Source organism: Canis lupus, unplaced genomic scaffold (genome assembly GCF_048164855.1).
Source record: "Canis lupus baileyi unplaced genomic scaffold, mCanLup2.hap1 Scaffold_256, whole genome shotgun sequence".
NCBI lineage: Eukaryota > Metazoa > Chordata > Mammalia > Carnivora > Canidae > Canis > Canis lupus.
Genome location: NW_027326503.1, coordinates 1,389 through 21,455, shown reverse-complemented (window position 1 = coordinate 21,455; position 20,067 = coordinate 1,389). Strand labels below are relative to the sequence as shown.

At 51.3% G+C, this 20,067-nt stretch overlaps 3 non-coding genes across 3 annotated transcripts; all 3 read left to right on the top strand.

Annotated features, from left to right (window-relative positions):
• Positions 1-4,149: 4,149 nt before the first annotated feature.
• Positions 4,150-4,340, top strand: LOC140629795 (U2 spliceosomal RNA). Its single transcript, XR_012027617.1, has one exon. It is a non-coding gene; the product is annotated as a U2 spliceosomal RNA (small nuclear RNA).
• Positions 4,341-10,839: 6,499 nt separating this feature from the next.
• On the top strand, positions 10,840-11,030 carry LOC140629794 (U2 spliceosomal RNA). The gene has a single exon (XR_012027616.1). It is a non-coding gene; the product is annotated as a U2 spliceosomal RNA (small nuclear RNA).
• A 6,488-nt stretch (positions 11,031-17,518) lies between these two features.
• LOC140629783 (U2 spliceosomal RNA) lies at positions 17,519-17,709 on the top strand. The gene has a single exon (XR_012027605.1). It is a non-coding gene; the product is annotated as a U2 spliceosomal RNA (small nuclear RNA).
• Positions 17,710-20,067: the final 2,358 nt, after the last annotated feature.

Here is a 20,067-nt window from a genome sequence, read left to right as displayed (position 1 = left end):
TTTCTGAAGCTCAGTTTTCCCATCTGTTAAGTGGAGATCATAAACCCTGACCCACGTCCTCACATGGTGGATGGGAATAAGGATCCACCGATAACCAAGATGTAAAACAACCAGCCAAGAGTAAGGGTCCCCTTAATTCTGTGAGAGGAGGAAGAGGAAGAAAGCTGAATGAAGATATTGGGCGGTGGTCCTTGGCAGCCTCGATTTCTTCAGGTGAAAAACATGATAGATAACATTTTCCCTTTGGGATTGTGGAAAGACCAAAACAGAAAACGAAGGGATTAGCTGGCACACAGTGGGTGCTAAATAATGGCAGGCAACTTGTGAAGCCCCGTTCTGGGTTCTGAGTCTCACTAGTATTACAGATCTAATCTAGCGGGACATGAAACTTGCTCTCCAGCACATAAGCCCTGCTATTTTAGTCCCAGGATCCTGAATATATTCGGGATGAGAGGCTGGGGGCAGGCGCTCTGTGGGCCCATGCACTGCCTTGACCACCACGCGTAACATCCTGGGCTTTCAGGCTTGGATCAACACCGACACGTGTCAAAGAAACGCAGTGTGACAGCTCCACGCTTCTTTGTTCGTCTCTCTCCAGGAGCATTAAGGCTTTTTTATTATCCCAGCCACAGTTCTTGGAGGCTCTGAGTCACTAACAACTTAAAAAGAAAAAACGAAACCTTGCCTCCTGTGTTCTGGGCACCCTCCTTTTCTCTGTCTGACCACCAGAAGATTGTGGAAACTGCTTTGCAGACTCTCCTCAGAGGTTCAGAAGGTAAAGGTGAGAGAAGAGCGGTGAGAAGATTGGGTTGCGTATATTGGTTGTGAGAGCTGAGATCCTAAAAACTATGTTTGCTGCTGCTCCCGTCTCTCTCCCTCAGTCATCAAGTCCTGTAGCAGAACGCTCGTCAACCCGTAAGGTACACGTGCGTTCCAGGAGAGTCTTGTTAAATACTCTGTGGCTCTGCATTTCCAACATGCTCATGGGACCCCGGTGCTGCTGGGGTAGGGACCACACTTTGAGCAGCAAGGTGGCAAACTGTCCCACCTCGAGTGATTTTTCTAAAGATTCTATTATTTTTTTAAAGATTATTTATCTATTTATTCACAAGAGACACAGAGACAGAGGCAGAGACATAGGCAGAGGGAGAAACAGGCTCCTCGCAGGGAGCCCGATGCAGAACTCGATCCCAGGATCCTAGGCTCAAGACCTGAGACGAAGGGAGATGCCTAACCAACTGAGCCACCCAGGTGCCCCGATAAACCATTTTTTAAAGTATTTTAGGGCAGCCCCGGTGGCTCAGGGGTTTGGTGCCTGCCTTCGGCCCAGAGCGTGATACTGCAGACCCGGGATCGAGTCCCACGTCGGGCTCCCTGCATGGAGCCTGCTTCTCCCTGCTTCTCCCTGTGTCTCTGCCTCTGTGTGTGTGTGTGTGTGTGTGTGTGTGTGTGTTCTCATGAATAAATAAATAAAATTTTTTAAGAAAAATAAAGTATTTTATTTAAGGGCACCTGGGTAGCTCAGTGGTTGGACATCTGCCTTTGGCTCCGGGGGTGATCCCGGATCCTGGGACAGAGTCCCGCATCCGGCTCCTGGCGAGGAGCCAGCTTCTCCCTCTGCCGTCTCTGACACTCTTTATGTGTCTCTCACGAATAAATAAATAAAATCTTTTTCTTTAAGTATTTTATTTGTTTATTTTTCATTAGGCTCCACATCAGGCGTGGGACTTGAACTCATGACCTCGATATTAAGAGTCACGTGCTCGGAGGACCCAGCCAACCAGGTGCCCCCTAGAATAGGAAATCACTACTTCACGATGATAAATATTCCTTTTCCTTTTTTTTATGTACATTTTTTTAAAAAATTATTTATGATAGTCACAGAGAGAGAGAGAGAGAGAGAGAGGGGCAGAGACACAGGCAGAGGGAGAAGCAGGCTCCACGCACCGGGAGCCCGATGTGGGATTCGATCCCGGGTCTCCAGGATCGCGCCCTGGGCCAAAGGCAGGCGCCAAACCGCTGCGCCACCCAGGGATCCCAAATATTCCTTTTCCTTGACAGAACATGCATATCTGCAATCCAAAGCACCTCATTCTAAGATGAAATGCTACAAAGCTAAATTGGCGAGCACAAGATGGCCTTAGGAGCGTGGAAGGGAGCGGAACTATACTAGAACCCAGGCAGAGTCATGATTACGACAGGCCCAGAGGTTGGCTAGTCACTTTCTATAGGTACGGGTCACATTATATAATATTTACTGATTCGTTTACTCAATGAAATATAGTCAGCGTATGCCACGTTCTGTTCGATGGAAGCGCTGGAGGTATAAATGTGCACCAAACAGAACAAGCTCCCCGTTCTAGAGCTTACATGCTATGAGGCTAAACGGCAATAAATAAATGTATAAAATGTCAAGTGACGCCGTGCTGTGGAATACAGGGAAGCCAGGTAAGGGAGAAGCAGGGGCCCTGGGTGGATGAGGGAAGATGAAGCACAGGACTCTCTGCCAGCTGTTGATAGTCTCCCTTTCCAGACGAGGAGGCTACAGAGAAAGGACCTGCCTGACAGGTTTTGGCCTGCGTCTGGTTCTCACCGATATACCGTATGCGGAACATGTGTCGTGGGCCACCTGGGTGGCTCAGCGGTTGAGCGTCAGTCAGTCTGTGGCCCAGGTGGTGATCCCGGGTCTTGGGATCGAGTCGTGCATGGGGCTCCTGGGAGGGAGCCCGTTCCTCCCCCTGCCTATGTCTCTGCCTCTCTCTCCCCCTCGGTCTCTCATACATACATACATACATACATACATACATACATGCATGCATGCATGAAAGAATGAATGAATGAATGAATTGAATCTTAAAAAAAAGAAAGAAGCCTGTATCCTTACTGCTAATAATCATGTCTGATAAGTTGTCATCTCATCATCTCCCGGTTTAGAGATGTCAGATGGAAGGGTTGACGGAGGAGGCCAGGTGACTCGCTAGGTCCCACAGGTCCGCAGGGCTTAGCGCCCACGCACGCCAGCTCCACGCTCCGGGGCGCACCCGCCCCACCCCCCACCCCCGCCCGCGTCCCGTCGGCGGAGGCAGCGGGCAGAGGACCCCAGAGGACCCGTGTGTCAGCATCGGCAATGCTCAGTCTCCTCGTGGGCCTGACTCAGAAGAACCATTCCTCGTTTGTCGGCGCCCCCGGCTTCCTCGGCCTAGCCTGCCCCTTGCACTCGCCAAGCTGTGTGGTCTCGGGCCAGTTGCCTAACCTCTGCCTCCACCGCTCCTTCCCTCCTTCCGCAGGTAAACTCTGCAAGTTGGACGCGAAGAGAGCGCTGAGCGCAAGTCTGGCCCAGCCGAGGAGAAGCGTCTGGCTACGGTATAGCGCACGCGGCTCACTCGTTTCGGTGTCACAGGCACGACGCCTCCACTGGTACCTCGTGGCACCTAGGACCCACATCCTGGACCACTCAAACCCCCAGGTCAGGTCACGAGCTACCTCGGCCTTCCCTCAGTCCCACGAAGGAGGGAACGTAGGAAGGTGGCCACTTCTGCCCTGGGGAAACGGAGGCCCAGGGGGTTAGGTAGATGCCCAGGGAGCCCTCCCGATGGGGCGGTAGGGAGGCCACCCGTTCAGGGCCCGGTCTCGGGTCCCAACTGGTGTCTGGAGCCCTTGGCAGGTGACGCCAGCCAGGCGCTTCTGGGCTCCCCACGCCCTGGCCCCAGCCAGCCTGTAGGGTCCCGCAGTGACGACGGTGAGGAGCCTCCTGGGCCCTGGGACGACTCCGCGCCAGCCCCCGGCGCCAGCCCCACGCCCGGTTCCACGGCCCTCCCCCGAGGCGGGCCAAAGCGGGAAGCCGAGGGCGCCTGGCCCGCAGCCGGGTTCCGCCGCCCGCCGCGCCTCTAGGGCTCCGCGCGCGGAGGGGCGGGCCATTCAAATTAGGAAGGGCCTTGCGGGGCCGGCGACGACGCGACGACGGACGCATCGTTTGTCTTTTAAAAGGAAGAGACTTTACAAGGGCTCAGGAGAGCCTAGCGGCTAGTGCCGCCCGTGCCACGGTGGGAGAAGCGGGGGGAGCGGGACGTGGGCGGAGCGGGAGGCGAGTCACCGTGAGTGTAAGGTGGACGTCGTCGGGAGGGCGTGCGCGGGGGGGTGCGCGGCGGTATCGCTTCTCGGCCTTTTGGCTAAGATCAAGTGTAGTATCTGTTCTTATCAGTTTAATATCTGATACGTCCTCTATCCGAGGACAATATATTAAATGGATTTTTGGAGCAGGGAGATGGAATAGGAGCTTGCTCCGTCCACTCCGCGCATCGACCTGGTATTGCAGTACCTCCAGGAACGGTGCACCCCCTCGGGGAAACACTGGGTTGTCAAAGACAGAGCCTAAGTTCTCCGGAGCCGCGCTTACAGAGGCTCTTTGCTGTTCTCGGGGAGGGTTGGGAGCGGGGCTTAGCGCAAGAGGAAAGCTCAGGGCGAGACTCGAATCGAAGTTGACTTCTTGTTTTCTTTTCTTCTCCAGCTCTGCTAACCTCAGCCGCACTTTCACGGTTTGTGGGAGCAACTGACCGTTGTACTACTGTTTTTCTCTTTCTGGTTTAGGTTGTTCATTTCCCTAAAGCTGTTTTTAAGTTTTAGTTTTGCCTCTTTTTTTTTTTTTTCCCTTAAGTTTTCATTTACTTATGAAAAGCAGAGAGGGAGAGAGAAGCAGGCTCCATGCAGGGAGCCTGACGTGGGACCCGATCTTGGATCCCCAGGATCACGTCCGGGGCTGAAGACGGCGCTAAACCGCTGAGCCACCCAGGCCTGCCCCCTTAAAACCCTTAAGACACCTGGGCGGTTCAGGGGTCGAGTGTCTGCCCTCATGAATCTAGGGCCTGATCCCAGAGTCCTGGGATCGAGGTCCGCAAAGGGCTCTCTGCAGGGAGCTTGCTTCTCCCTCTTCTTCCTCTGCTTAGGTCTCTACCTCTCTCCGTGTTTCTCATGAATAAAGAGAATATTTAAAATCAATAAGGGGGGATCCCTGGGTGGCGCAGCGGTTTGGCGCCTGCCTTTGGCCCAGGGCGCGATCCTGGAGATCGAGGATCGAATCCCACGTCGGGCTCCCGGTGCATGAAGCCTGCTTCTCCCTCTGCCTGTGTTGTGTCTCTGCCTCTCTCTCTCTCTCACTGTGTGCCTATCATAAAAAAAAAAAAAAAAAAAAATATATATATATATATATATATATATATATATATATATATATATAAAATCAATAAAATCTTTTTAAAAAGGATCTCTTATAAAATTTGCCAGCAAGGAAAATACCTCGGCGTGAGGCAGATTTTGTCTCCTGTCTCATGAAATTCTGTGGGTAGTCTGAATATAATTTAACAAAACAAGTAAATCAAATACATACGAATAGGATAAAACGTTTTTAGATGAACTGTTTTTTTGTGTGCCTACAATGGAATGTTTCAGCTCTATTGTTTATTTAAGTAATCTCCACACCCAATGTGGGGCTGGAACCCGCGACCCAGAGATCAAGACTTGCATGCTCTACCAACTAAGCCAGCCAAGCACTCCTAGGTGAATTATCATTATTATTATTTGTATTTTTTTACTTTTTATTTTTTTTCCAATTCTATGTATTTATTTGAGATAGAGTGTGTGTGAGAGAGCATGAGCAGGGGGCAGAGGGAGAGGGAGAATCGGACTCTGCTGGGCAGGGAGCCTGACTCAGGCCTTGATCCCAGGACCCTGGGATCATGACCTGAGCTGAAAGCGGACGCTCAACCTAACTGACTCCGCCTGAAACCTTAAAGTTTTGCTAAGCTAAGCTAAGAGATGAGTTACTTTCGTTAGATATCCGGATCACATCCAAATAAGATAATAAATGAAACATTGAAACATCGCTTACTGAACAAAAAAAGTGGCTTATCCGCTTTTTGCTTTTTTTCTTAAATAGAGGAATTGAATATATTTGGATCTATTAATAAACGTGTTTAGTGCCACAGTAAGAAATGTACATGAGAAAGCATGTGTTTCTAGAAATTACAAAAGGATAAATCTGCCAAGCCACAAAATGCTAAGATGGTTCACGGTGGCTTGCTTCTTAGTTTTCACTGGAAATTAAAGATTTCTAAGAGTTAAGCATCCTTGGGATCCCTGGGTGGCGCAGCGGTTTAGCGCCTGCCTTTGGCCCACGGCGTGATCCTGGAGACCCGGGATCCAATCCCACGTCGGGTTCCGGGTGCATGGAGCCTGCTTTTCCCTCTGCCTATGTCTCTGCCTCTCTCTCTCTTTCTCTCTCTCTCTCTCTCTCTGTGTGTGTGACTATCATAAATAAATAAACATTTAAAAAAAAAAAGATTTATTTATTGATTTGTTGGAAGGGAAGGGAGGGGAGGGGCAGACGGCGAGAGAAATCTAAGCAGACTCCTGGCTGAAGACTCACCCCGCTGTGGGGCTTCATCTCACGATCCTGAGGTCACGACCTGAGCAGAAACCAACAGTCGGACGCAGCTGACTGTGCCATCCAGGTGCCCCCCACTTTGGATCTTAAACAATGGGCCAGACTCCCAACATTCTGCTCTTGGGAGCGTGTTTTCCAGCTTCTTAAATCAGTGCGTGCCAACGCAACCCCCGCCCCCCCTCCCCCCGCCCCGCCCCGCCATGCCATATGCACCTGAGTCTGTTTCCGCGTCTAGTTAGCTCAAATCTCTTTCTGAAGCTCAGTTTTCCCATCTGTTAAGTGGAGATCATAAACCCTGACCCACGTCCTCACATGGTGGATGGGAATAAGGATCCACCGATAACCAAGATGTAAAACAACCAGCCAAGAGTAAGGGTCCCCTTAATTCTGTGAGAGGAGGAAGAGGAAGAAAGCTGAATGAAGATATTGGGCGGTGGTCCTTGGCAGCCTCGATTTCTTCAGGTGAAAAACATGATAGATAACATTTTCCCTTTGGGATTGTGGAAAGACCAAAACAGAAAACGAAGGGATTAGCTGGCACACAGTGGGTGCTAAATAATGGCAGGCAACTTGTGAAGCCCCGTTCTGGGTTCTGAGTCTCACTAGTATTACAGATCTAATCTAGCGGGACATGAAACTTGCTCTCCAGCACATAAGCCCTGCTATTTTAGTCCCAGGATCCTGAATATATTCGGGATGAGAGGCTGGGGGCAGGCGCTCTGTGGGCCCATGCACTGCCTTGACCACCACGCGTAACATCCTGGGCTTTCAGGCTTGGATCAACACCGACACGTGTCAAAGAAACGCAGTGTGACAGCTCCACGCTTCTTTGTTCGTCTCTCTCCAGGAGCATTAAGGCTTTTTTATTATCCCAGCCACAGTTCTTGGAGGCTCTGAGTCACTAACAACTTAAAAAGAAAAAACGAAACCTTGCCTCCTGTGTTCTGGGCACCCTCCTTTTCTCTGTCTGACCACCAGAAGATTGTGGAAACTGCTTTGCAGACTCTCCTCAGAGGTTCAGAAGGTAAAGGTGAGAGAAGAGCGGTGAGAAGATTGGGTTGCGTATATTGGTTGTGAGAGCTGAGATCCTAAAAACTATGTTTGCTGCTGCTCCCGTCTCTCTCCCTCAGTCATCAAGTCCTGTAGCAGAACGCTCGTCAACCCGTAAGGTACACGTGCGTTCCAGGAGAGTCTTGTTAAATACTCTGTGGCTCTGCATTTCCAACATGCTCATGGGACCCCGGTGCTGCTGGGGTAGGGACCACACTTTGAGCAGCAAGGTGGCAAACTGTCCCACCTCGAGTGATTTTTCTAAAGATTCTATTATTTTTTTAAAGATTATTTATCTATTTATTCACAAGAGACACAGAGACAGAGGCAGAGACATAGGCAGAGGGAGAAACAGGCTCCTCGCAGGGAGCCCGATGCAGAACTCGATCCCAGGATCCTAGGCTCAAGACCTGAGACGAAGGGAGATGCCTAACCAACTGAGCCACCCAGGTGCCCCGATAAACCATTTTTTAAAGTATTTTAGGGCAGCCCCGGTGGCTCAGGGGTTTGGTGCCTGCCTTCGGCCCAGAGCGTGATACTGCAGACCCGGGATCGAGTCCCACGTCGGGCTCCCTGCATGGAGCCTGCTTCTCCCTGCTTCTCCCTGTGTCTCTGCCTCTGTGTGTGTGTGTGTGTGTGTGTGTGTGTGTGTTCTCATGAATAAATAAATAAAATTTTTTAAGAAAAATAAAGTATTTTATTTAAGGGCACCTGGGTAGCTCAGTGGTTGGACATCTGCCTTTGGCTCCGGGGGTGATCCCGGATCCTGGGACAGAGTCCCGCATCCGGCTCCTGGCGAGGAGCCAGCTTCTCCCTCTGCCGTCTCTGACACTCTTTATGTGTCTCTCACGAATAAATAAATAAAATCTTTTTCTTTAAGTATTTTATTTGTTTATTTTTCATTAGGCTCCACATCAGGCGTGGGACTTGAACTCATGACCTCGATATTAAGAGTCACGTGCTCGGAGGACCCAGCCAACCAGGTGCCCCCTAGAATAGGAAATCACTACTTCACGATGATAAATATTCCTTTTCCTTTTTTTTATGTACATTTTTTTAAAAAATTATTTATGATAGTCACAGAGAGAGAGAGAGAGAGAGAGAGGGGCAGAGACACAGGCAGAGGGAGAAGCAGGCTCCACGCACCGGGAGCCCGATGTGGGATTCGATCCCGGGTCTCCAGGATCGCGCCCTGGGCCAAAGGCAGGCGCCAAACCGCTGCGCCACCCAGGGATCCCAAATATTCCTTTTCCTTGACAGAACATGCATATCTGCAATCCAAAGCACCTCATTCTAAGATGAAATGCTACAAAGCTAAATTGGCGAGCACAAGATGGCCTTAGGAGCGTGGAAGGGAGCGGAACTATACTAGAACCCAGGCAGAGTCATGATTACGACAGGCCCAGAGGTTGGCTAGTCACTTTCTATAGGTACGGGTCACATTATATAATATTTACTGATTCGTTTACTCAATGAAATATAGTCAGCGTATGCCACGTTCTGTTCGATGGAAGCGCTGGAGGTATAAATGTGCACCAAACAGAACAAGCTCCCCGTTCTAGAGCTTACATGCTATGAGGCTAAACGGCAATAAATAAATGTATAAAATGTCAAGTGACGCCGTGCTGTGGAATACAGGGAAGCCAGGTAAGGGAGAAGCAGGGGCCCTGGGTGGATGAGGGAAGATGAAGCACAGGACTCTCTGCCAGCTGTTGATAGTCTCCCTTTCCAGACGAGGAGGCTACAGAGAAAGGACCTGCCTGACAGGTTTTGGCCTGCGTCTGGTTCTCACCGATATACCGTATGCGGAACATGTGTCGTGGGCCACCTGGGTGGCTCAGCGGTTGAGCGTCAGTCAGTCTGTGGCCCAGGTGGTGATCCCGGGTCTTGGGATCGAGTCGTGCATGGGGCTCCTGGGAGGGAGCCCGTTCCTCCCCCTGCCTATGTCTCTGCCTCTCTCTCCCCCTCGGTCTCTCATACATACATACATACATACATACATACATACATGCATACATGCATGCATGAAAGAATGAATGAATGAATGAATTGAATCTTAAAAAAAAGAAAGAAGCCTGTATCCTTACTGCTAATAATCATGTCTGATAAGTTGTCATCTCATCATCTCCCGGTTTAGAGATGTCAGATGGAAGGGTTGACGGAGGAGGCCAGGTGACTCGCTAGGTCCCACAGGTCCGCAGGGCTTAGCGCCCACGCACGCCAGCTCCACGCTCCGGGGCGCACCCGCCCCACCCCCCACCCCCGCCCGCGTCCCGTCGGCGGAGGCAGCGGGCAGAGGACCCCAGAGGACCCGTGTGTCAGCATCGGCAATGCTCAGTCTCCTCGTGGGCCTGACTCAGAAGAACCATTCCTCGTTTGTCGGCGCCCCCGGCTTCCTCGGCCTAGCCTGCCCCTTGCACTCGCCAAGCTGTGTGGTCTCGGGCCAGTTGCCTAACCTCTGCCTCCACCGCTCCTTCCCTCCTTCCGCAGGTAAACTCTGCAAGTTGGACGCGAAGAGAGCGCTGAGCGCAAGTCTGGCCCAGCCGAGGAGAAGCGTCTGGCTACGGTATAGCGCACGCGGCTCACTCGTTTCGGTGTCACAGGCACGACGCCTCCACTGGTACCTCGTGGCACCTAGGACCCACATCCTGGACCACTCAAACCCCCAGGTCAGGTCACGAGCTACCTCGGCCTTCCCTCAGTCCCACGAAGGAGGGAACGTAGGAAGGTGGCCACTTCTGCCCTGGGGAAACGGAGGCCCAGGGGGTTAGGTAGATGCCCAGGGAGCCCTCCCGATGGGGCGGTAGGGAGGCCACCCGTTCAGGGCCCGGTCTCGGGTCCCAACTGGTGTCTGGAGCCCTTGGCAGGTGACGCCAGCCAGGCGCTTCTGGGCTCCCCACGCCCTGGCCCCAGCCAGCCTGTAGGGTCCCGCAGTGACGACGTGAGGAGCCTCCTGGGCCCTGGGACGACTCCGCGCCAGCCCCCGGCGCCAGCCCCACGCCCGGTTCCACGGCCCTCCCCCGAGGCGGGCCAAAGCGGGAAGCCGAGGGCGCCTGGCCGCAGCCGGGTTCCGCCGCCCGCCGCGCCTCTAGGGCTCCGCGCGCGGAGGGGCGGGCCATTCAAATTAGGAAGGGCCTTGCGGGGCCGGCGACGACGCGACGACGGACGCATCGTTTGTCTTTTAAAAGGAAGAGACTTTACAAGGGCTCAGGAGAGCCTAGCGGCTAGTGCCGCCCGTGCCACGGTGGGAGAAGCGGGGGGAGCGGGACGTGGGCGGAGCGGGAGGCGAGTCACCGTGAGTGTAAGGTGGACGTCGTCGGGAGGGCGTGCGCGGGGGGGTGCGCGGCGGTATCGCTTCTCGGCCTTTTGGCTAAGATCAAGTGTAGTATCTGTTCTTATCAGTTTAATATCTGATACGTCCTCTATCCGAGGACAATATATTAAATGGATTTTTGGAGCAGGGAGATGGAATAGGAGCTTGCTCCGTCCACTCCGCGCATCGACCTGGTATTGCAGTACCTCCAGGAACGGTGCACCCCCTCGGGGAAACACTGGGTTGTCAAAGACAGAGCCTAAGTTCTCCGGAGCCGCGCTTACAGAGGCTCTTTGCTGTTCTCGGGGAGGGTTGGGAGCGGGGCTTAGCGCAAGAGGAAAGCTCAGGGCGAGACTCGAATCGAAGTTGACTTCTTGTTTTCTTTTCTTCTTCAGCTCTGCTAACCTCAGCCGCACTTTCACGGTTTGTGGGAGCAACTGACCGTTGTACTACTGTTTTTCTCTTTCTGGTTTAGGTTGTTCATTTCCCTAAAGCTGTTTTTAAGTTTTAGTTTTGCCTCTTTTTTTTTTTTTTCCCTTAAGTTTTCATTTACTTATGAAAAGCAGAGAGGGAGAGAGAAGCAGGCTCCATGCAGGGAGCCTGACGTGGGACCCGATCTTGGATCCCCAGGATCACGTCCGGGGCTGAAGACGGCGCTAAACCGCTGAGCCACCCAGGCCTGCCCCCTTAAAACCCTTAAGACACCTGGGCGGTTCAGGGGTCGAGTGTCTGCCCTCATGAATCTAGGGCCTGATCCCAGAGTCCTGGGATCGAGGTCCGCAAAGGGCTCTCTGCAGGGAGCTTGCTTCTCCCTCTTCTTCCTCTGCTTAGGTCTCTACCTCTCTCCGTGTTTCTCATGAATAAAGAGAATATTTAAAATCAATAAGGGGGGATCCCTGGGTGGCGCAGCGGTTTGGCGCCTGCCTTTGGCCCAGGGCGCGATCCTGGAGATCGAGGATCGAATCCCACGTCGGGCTCCCGGTGCATGAAGCCTGCTTCTCCCTCTGCCTGTGTTGTGTCTCTGCCTCTCTCTCTCTCTCACTGTGTGCCTATCATAAAAAATATATATATATATATATATATATATATATATATATATATATATATAAAATCAATAAAATCTTTTTAAAAAGGATCTCTTATAAAATTTGCCAGCAAGGAAAATACCTCGGCGTGAGGCAGATTTTGTCTCCTGTCTCATGAAATTCTGTGGGTAGTCTGAATATAATTTAACAAAACAAGTAAATCAAATACATACGAATAGGATAAAACGTTTTTAGATGAACTGTTTTTTTGTGTGCCTACAATGGAATGTTTCAGCTCTATTGTTTATTTAAGTAATCTCCACACCCAATGTGGGGCTGGAACCCGCGACCCAGAGATCAAGACTTGCATGCTCTACCAACTAAGCCAGCCAAGCACTCCTAGGTGAATTATCATTATTATTATTTGTATTTTTTTACTTTTTATTTTTTTTCCAATTCTATGTATTTATTTGAGATAGAGTGTGTGTGAGAGAGCATGAGCAGGGGGCAGAGGGAGAGGGAGAATCGGACTCTGCTGGGCAGGGAGCCTGACTCAGGCCTTGATCCCAGGACCCTGGGATCATGACCTGAGCTGAAAGCGGACGCTCAACCTAACTGACTCCGCCTGAAACCTTAAAGTTTTGCTAAGCTAAGCTAAGAGATGAGTTACTTTCGTTAGATATCCGGATCACATCCAAATAAGATAATAAATGAAACATTGAAACATCGCTTACTGAACAAAAAAAGTGGCTTATCCGCTTTTTGCTTTTTTTCTTAAATAGAGGAATTGAATATATTTGGATCTATTAATAAACGTGTTTAGTGCCACAGTAAGAAATGTACATGAGAAAGCATGTGTTTCTAGAAATTACAAAAGGATAAATCTGCCAAGCCACAAAATGCTAAGATGGTTCACGGTGGCTTGCTTCTTAGTTTTCACTGGAAATTAAAGATTTCTAAGAGTTAAGCATCCTTGGGATCCCTGGGTGGCGCAGCGGTTTAGCGCCTGCCTTTGGCCCACGGCGTGATCCTGGAGACCCGGGATCCAATCCCACGTCGGGTTCCGGGTGCATGGAGCCTGCTTTTCCCTCTGCCTATGTCTCTGCCTCTCTCTCTCTTTCTCTCTCTCTCTCTCTCTCTGTGTGTGTGTGACTATCATAAATAAATAAACATTTAAAAAAAAAAAGATTTATTTATTGATTTGTTGGAAGGGAAGGGAGGGGAGGGGCAGACGGCGAGAGAAATCTAAGCAGACTCCTGGCTGAAGACTCACCCCGCTGTGGGGCTTCATCTCACGATCCTGAGGTCACGACCTGAGCAGAAACCAACAGTCGGACGCAGCTGACTGTGCCATCCAGGTGCCCCCCACTTTGGATCTTAAACAATGGGCCAGACTCCCAACATTCTGCTCTTGGGAGCGTGTTTTCCAGCTTCTTAAATCAGTGCGTGCCAACGCAACCCCCGCCCCCCCTCCCCCCGCCCCGCCCCGCCATGCCATATGCACCTGAGTCTGTTTCCGCGTCTAGTTAGCTCAAATCTCTTTCTGAAGCTCAGTTTTCCCATCTGTTAAGTGGAGATCATAAACCCTGACCCACGTCCTCACATGGTGGATGGGAATAAGGATCCACCGATAACCAAGATGTAAAACAACCAGCCAAGAGTAAGGGTCCCCTTAATTCTGTGAGAGGAGGAAGAGGAAGAAAGCTGAATGAAGATATTGGGCGGTGGTCCTTGGCAGCCTCGATTTCTTCAGGTGAAAAACATGATAGATAACATTTTCCCTTTGGGATTGTGGAAAGACCAAAACAGAAAACGAAGGGATTAGCTGGCACACAGTGGGTGCTAAATAATGGCAGGCAACTTGTGAAGCCCCGTTCTGGGTTCTGAGTCTCACTAGTATTACAGATCTAATCTAGCGGGACATGAAACTTGCTCTCCAGCACATAAGCCCTGCTATTTTAGTCCCAGGATCCTGAATATATTCGGGATGAGAGGCTGGGGGCAGGCGCTCTGTGGGCCCATGCACTGCCTTGACCACCACGCGTAACATCCTGGGCTTTCAGGCTTGGATCAACACCGACACGTGTCAAAGAAACGCAGTGTGACAGCTCCACGCTTCTTTGTTCGTCTCTCTCCAGGAGCATTAAGGCTTTTTTATTATCCCAGCCACAGTTCTTGGAGGCTCTGAGTCACTAACAACTTAAAAAGAAAAAACGAAACCTTGCCTCCTGTGTTCTGGGCACCCTCCTTTTCTCTGTCTGACCACCAGAAGATTGTGGAAACTGCTTTGCAGACTCTCCTCAGAGGTTCAGAAGGTAAAGGTGAGAGAAGAGCGGTGAGAAGATTGGGTTGCGTATATTGGTTGTGAGAGCTGAGATCCTAAAAACTATGTTTGCTGCTGCTCCCGTCTCTCTCCCTCAGTCATCAAGTCCTGTAGCAGAACGCTCGTCAACCCGTAAGGTACACGTGCGTTCCAGGAGAGTCTTGTTAAATACTCTGTGGCTCTGCATTTCCAACATGCTCATGGGACCCCGGTGCTGCTGGGGTAGGGACCACACTTTGAGCAGCAAGGTGGCAAACTGTCCCACCTCGAGTGATTTTTCTAAAGATTCTATTATTTTTTTAAAGATTATTTATCTATTTATTCACAAGAGACACAGAGACAGAGGCAGAGACATAGGCAGAGGGAGAAACAGGCTCCTCGCAGGGAGCCCGATGCAGAACTCGATCCCAGGATCCTAGGCTCAAGACCTGAGACGAAGGGAGATGCCTAACCAACTGAGCCACCCAGGTGCCCCGATAAACCATTTTTTAAAGTATTTTAGGGCAGCCCCGGTGGCTCAGGGGTTTGGTGCCTGCCTTCGGCCCAGAGCGTGATACTGCAGACCCGGGATCGAGTCCCACGTCGGGCTCCCTGCATGGAGCCTGCTTCTCCCTGCTTCTCCCTGTGTCTCTGCCTCTGTGTGTGTGTGTGTGTGTGTGTGTGTGTGTGTGTGTTCTCATGAATAAATAAATAAAATTTTTTAAGAAAAATAAAGTATTTTATTTAAGGGCACCTGGGTAGCTCAGTGGTTGGACATCTGCCTTTGGCTCCGGGGGTGATCCCGGATCCTGGGACAGAGTCCCGCATCCGGCTCCTGGCGAGGAGCCAGCTTCTCCCTCTGCCGTCTCTGACACTCTTTATGTGTCTCTCACGAATAAATAAATAAAATCTTTTTCTTTAAGTATTTTATTTGTTTATTTTTCATTAGGCTCCACATCAGGCGTGGGACTTGAACTCATGACCTCGATATTAAGAGTCACGTGCTCGGAGGACCCAGCCAACCAGGTGCCCCCTAGAATAGGAAATCACTACTTCACGATGATAAATATTCCTTTTCCTTTTTTTTATGTACATTTTTTTAAAAAATTATTTATGATAGTCACAGAGAGAGAGAGAGAGAGAGAGAGGGGCAGAGACACAGGCAGAGGGAGAAGCAGGCTCCACGCACCGGGAGCCCGATGTGGGATTCGATCCCGGGTCTCCAGGATCGCGCCCTGGGCCAAAGGCAGGCGCCAAACCGCTGCGCCACCCAGGGATCCCAAATATTCCTTTTCCTTGACAGAACATGCATATCTGCAATCCAAAGCACCTCATTCTAAGATGAAATGCTACAAAGCTAAATTGGCGAGCACAAGATGGCCTTAGGAGCGTGGAAGGGAGCGGAACTATACTAGAACCCAGGCAGAGTCATGATTACGACAGGCCCAGAGGTTGGCTAGTCACTTTCTATAGGTACGGGTCACATTATATAATATTTACTGATTCGTTTACTCAATGAAATATAGTCAGCGTATGCCACGTTCTGTTCGATGGAAGCGCTGGAGGTATAAATGTGCACCAAACAGAACAAGCTCCCCGTTCTAGAGCTTACATGCTATGAGGCTAAACGGCAATAAATAAATGTATAAAATGTCAAGTGACGCCGTGCTGTGGAATACAGGAAAGCCAGGTAAGGGAGAAGCAGGGGCCCTGGGTGGATGAGGGAAGATGAAGCACAGGACTCTCTGCCAGCTGTTGATAGTCTCCCTTTCCAGACGAGGAGGCTACAGAGAAAGGACCTGCCTGACAGGTTTTGGCCTGCGTCTGGTTCTCACCGATATACCGTATGCGGAACATGTGTCGTGGGCCACCTGGGTGGCTCAGCGGTTGAGCGTCAGTCAGTCTGTGGCCCAGGTGGTGATCCCGGGTCTTGGGATCGAGTCGTGCATGGGGCTCCTGGGAGGGAGCCCGTTCCTCCCCCTGCCTATGTCTCTGCCTCTCTCTCCCCCTCGGTCTCTCATACATACATACATACATACATACATACATACATGCATGCATGCATGAAAGAATGAATGAATGAATGAATTGAATCTTAAAAAAAAGAAAGAAGCCTGTATCCTTACTGCTAATAATCATGTCTGATAAGTTGTCATCTCATCATCTCCCGGTTTAGAGATGTCAGATGGAAGGGTTGACGGAGGAGGCCAGGTGACTCGCTAGGTCCCACAGGTCCGCAGGGCTTAGCGCCCACGCACGCCAGCTCCACGCTCCGGGGCGCACCCGCCCCACCCCCCACCCCCGCCCGCGTCCCGTCGGCGGAGGCAGCGGGCAGAGGACCCCAGAGGACCCGTGTGTCAGCATCGGCAATGCTCAGTCTCCTCGTGGGCCTGACTCAGAAGAACCATTCCTCGTCTGTCGGCGCCCCCGGCTTCCTCGGCCTAGCCTGCCCCTTGCACTCGCCAAGCTGTGTGGTCTCGGGCCAGTTGCCTAACCTCTGCCTCCACCGCTCCTTCCCTCCTTCCGCAGGTAAACTCTGCAAGTTGGACGCGAAGAGAGCGCTGAGCGCAAGTCTGGCCCAGCCGAGGAGAAGCGTCTGGCTACGGTATAGCGCACGCGGCTCACTCGTTTCGGTGTCACAGGCACGACGCCTCCACTGGTACCTCGTGGCACCTAGGACCCACATCCTGGACCACTCAAACCCCCAGGTCAGGTCACGAGCTACCTCGGCCTTCCCTCAGTCCCACGAAGGAGGGAACGTAGGAAGGTGGCCACTTCTGCCCTGGGGAAACGGAGGCCCAGGGGGTTAGGTAGATGCCCAGGGAGCCCTCCCGATGGGGCGGTAGGGAGGCCACCCGTTCAGGGCCCGGTCTCGGGTCCCAACTGGTGTCTGGAGCCCTTGGCAGGTGACGCCAGCCAGGCGCTTCTGGGCTCCCCACGCCCTGGCCCCAGCCAGCCTGTAGGGTCCCGCAGTGACGACGTGAGGAGCCTCCTGGGCCCTGGGACGACTCCGCGCCAGCCCCCGGCGCCAGCCCCACGCCCGGTTCCACGGCCCTCCCCCGAGGCGGGCCAAAGCGGGAAGCCGAGGGCGCCTGGCCCGCAGCCGGGTTCCGCCGCCCGCCGCGCCTCTAGGGCTCCGCGCGCGGAGGGGCGGGCCATTCAAATTAGGAAGGGCCTTGCGGGGCCGGCGACGACGCGACGACGGACGCATCGTTTGTCTTTTAAAAGGAAGAGACTTTACAAGGGCTCAGGAGAGCCTAGCGGCTAGTGCCGCCCGTGCCACGGTGGGAGAAGCGGGGGGAGCGGGACGTGGCGGAGCGGGAGGCGAGTCACCGTGAGTGTAAGGTGGACGTCGTCGGGAGGGCGTGCGCGGGGGGGTGCGCGGCGGTATCGCTTCTCGGCCTTTTGGCTAAGATCAAGTGTAGTATCTGTTCTTATCAGTTTAATATCTGATACGTCCTCTATCCGAGGACAATATATTAAATGGATTTTTGGAGCAGGGAGATGGAATAGGAGCTTGCTCCGTCCACTCCGCGCATCGACCTGGTATTGCAGTACCTCCAGGAACGGTGCACCCCCTCGGGGAAACACTGGGTTGTCAAAGACAGAGCCTAAGTTCTCCGGAGCCGCGCTTACAGAGGCTCTTTGCTGTTCTCGGGGAGGGTTGGGAGCGGGGCTTAGCGCAAGAGGAAAGCTCAGGGCGAGACTCGAATCGAAGTTGACTTCTTGTTTTCTTTTCTTCTCCAGCTCTGCTAACCTCAGCCGCACTTTCACGGTTTGTGGGAGCAACTGACCGTTGTACTACTGTTTTTCTCTTTCTGGTTTAGGTTGTTCATTTCCCTAAAGCTGTTTTTAAGTTTTAGTTTTGCCTCTTTTTTTTTTTTTTCCCTTAAGTTTTCATTTACTTATGAAAAGCAGAGAGGGAGAGAGAAGCAGGCTCCATGCAGGGAGCCTGACGTGGGACCCGATCTTGGATCCCCAGGATCACGTCCGGGGCTGAAGACGGCGCTAAACCGCTGAGCCACCCAGGCCTGCCCCCTTAAAACCCTTAAGACACCTGGGCGGTTCAGGGGTCGAGTGTCTGCCCTCATGAATCTAGGGCCTGATCCCAGAGTCCTGGGATCGAGGTCCGCAAAGGGCTCTCTGCAGGGAGCTTGCTTCTCCCTCTTCTTCCTCTGCTTAGGTCTCTACCTCTCTCCGTGTTTCTCATGAATAAAGAGAATATTTAAAATCAATAAGGGGGGATCCCTGGGTGGCGCAGCGGTTTGGCGCCTGCCTTTGGCCCAGGGCGCGATCCTGGAGATCGAGGATCGAATCCCACGTCGGGCTCCCGGTGCATGAAGCCTGCTTCTCCCTCTGCCTGTGTTGTGTCTCTGCCTCTCTCTCTCTCTCACTGTGTGCCTATCATAAAAAAAAAAAAAAAAAAATATATATATATATATATATATATATATATATATATATATATATATAAAATCAATAAAATCTTTTTAAAAAGGATCTCTTATAAAATTTGCCAGCAAGGAAAATACCTCGGCGTGAGGCAGATTTTGTCTCCTGTCTCATGAAATTCTGTGGGTAGTCTGAATATAATTTAACAAAACAAGTAAATCAAATACATACGAATAGGATAAAACGTTTTTAGATGAACTGTTTTTTTGTGTGCCTACAATGGAATGTTTCAGCTCTATTGTTTATTTAAGTAATCTCCACACCCAATGTGGGGCTGGAACCCGCGACCCAGAGATCAAGACTTGCATGCTCTACCAACTAAGCCAGCCAAGCACTCCTAGGTGAATTATCATTATTATTATTTGTATTTTTTTACTTTTTATTTTTTTTCCAATTCTATGTATTTATTTGAGATAGAGTGTGTGTGAGAGAGCATGAGCAGGGGGCAGAGGGAGAGGGAGAATCGGACTCTGCTGGGCAGGGAGCCTGACTCAGGCCTTGATCCCAGGACCCTGGGATCATGACCTGAGCTGAAAGCGGACGCTCAACCTAACTGACTCCGCCTGAAACCTTAAAGTTTTGCTAAGCTAAGCTAAGAGATGAGTTACTTTCGTTAGATATCCGGATCACATCCAAATAAGATAATAAATGAAACATTGAAACATCGCTTACTGAACAAAAAAAGTGGCTTATCCGCTTTTTGCTTTTTTTCTTAAATAGAGGAATTGAATATATTTGGATCTATTAATAAACGTGTTTAGTGCCACAGTAAGAAATGTACATGAGAAAGCATGTGTTTCTAGAAATTACAAAAGGATAAATCTGCCAAGCCACAAAATGCTAAGATGGTTCACGGTGGCTTGCTTCTTAGTTTTCACTGGAAATTAAAGATTTCTAAGAGTTAAGCATCCTTGGGATCCCTGGGTGGCGCAGCGGTTTAGCGCCTGCCTTTGGCCCACGGCGTGATCCTGGAGACCCGGGATCCAATCCCACGTCGGGTTCCGGGTGCATGGAGCCTGCTTTTCCCTCTGCCTATGTCTCTGCCTCTCTCTCTCTTTCTCTCTCTCTCTCTCTGTGTGTGTGTGTGACTATCATAAATAAATAAACATTTAAAAAAAAAAAAGATTTATTTATTGATTTGTTGGAAGGGAAGGGAGGGGAGGGGCAGACGGCGAGAGAAATCTAAGCAGACTCCTGGCTGAAGACTCACCCCGCTGTGGGGCTTCATCTCACGATCCTGAGGTCACGACCTGAGCAGAAACCAACAGTCGGACGCAGCTGACTGTGCCATCCAGGTGCCCCCCACTTTGGATCTTAAACAATGGGCCAGACTCCCAACATTCTGCTCTTGGGAGCGTGTTTTCCAGCTTCTTAAATCAGTGCGTGCCAACGCAACCCCCGCCCCCCCTCCCCCCGCCCCGCCCCGCCATGCCATATGCACCTGAGTCTGTTTCCGCGTCTAGTTAGCTCAAATCTCTTTCTGAAG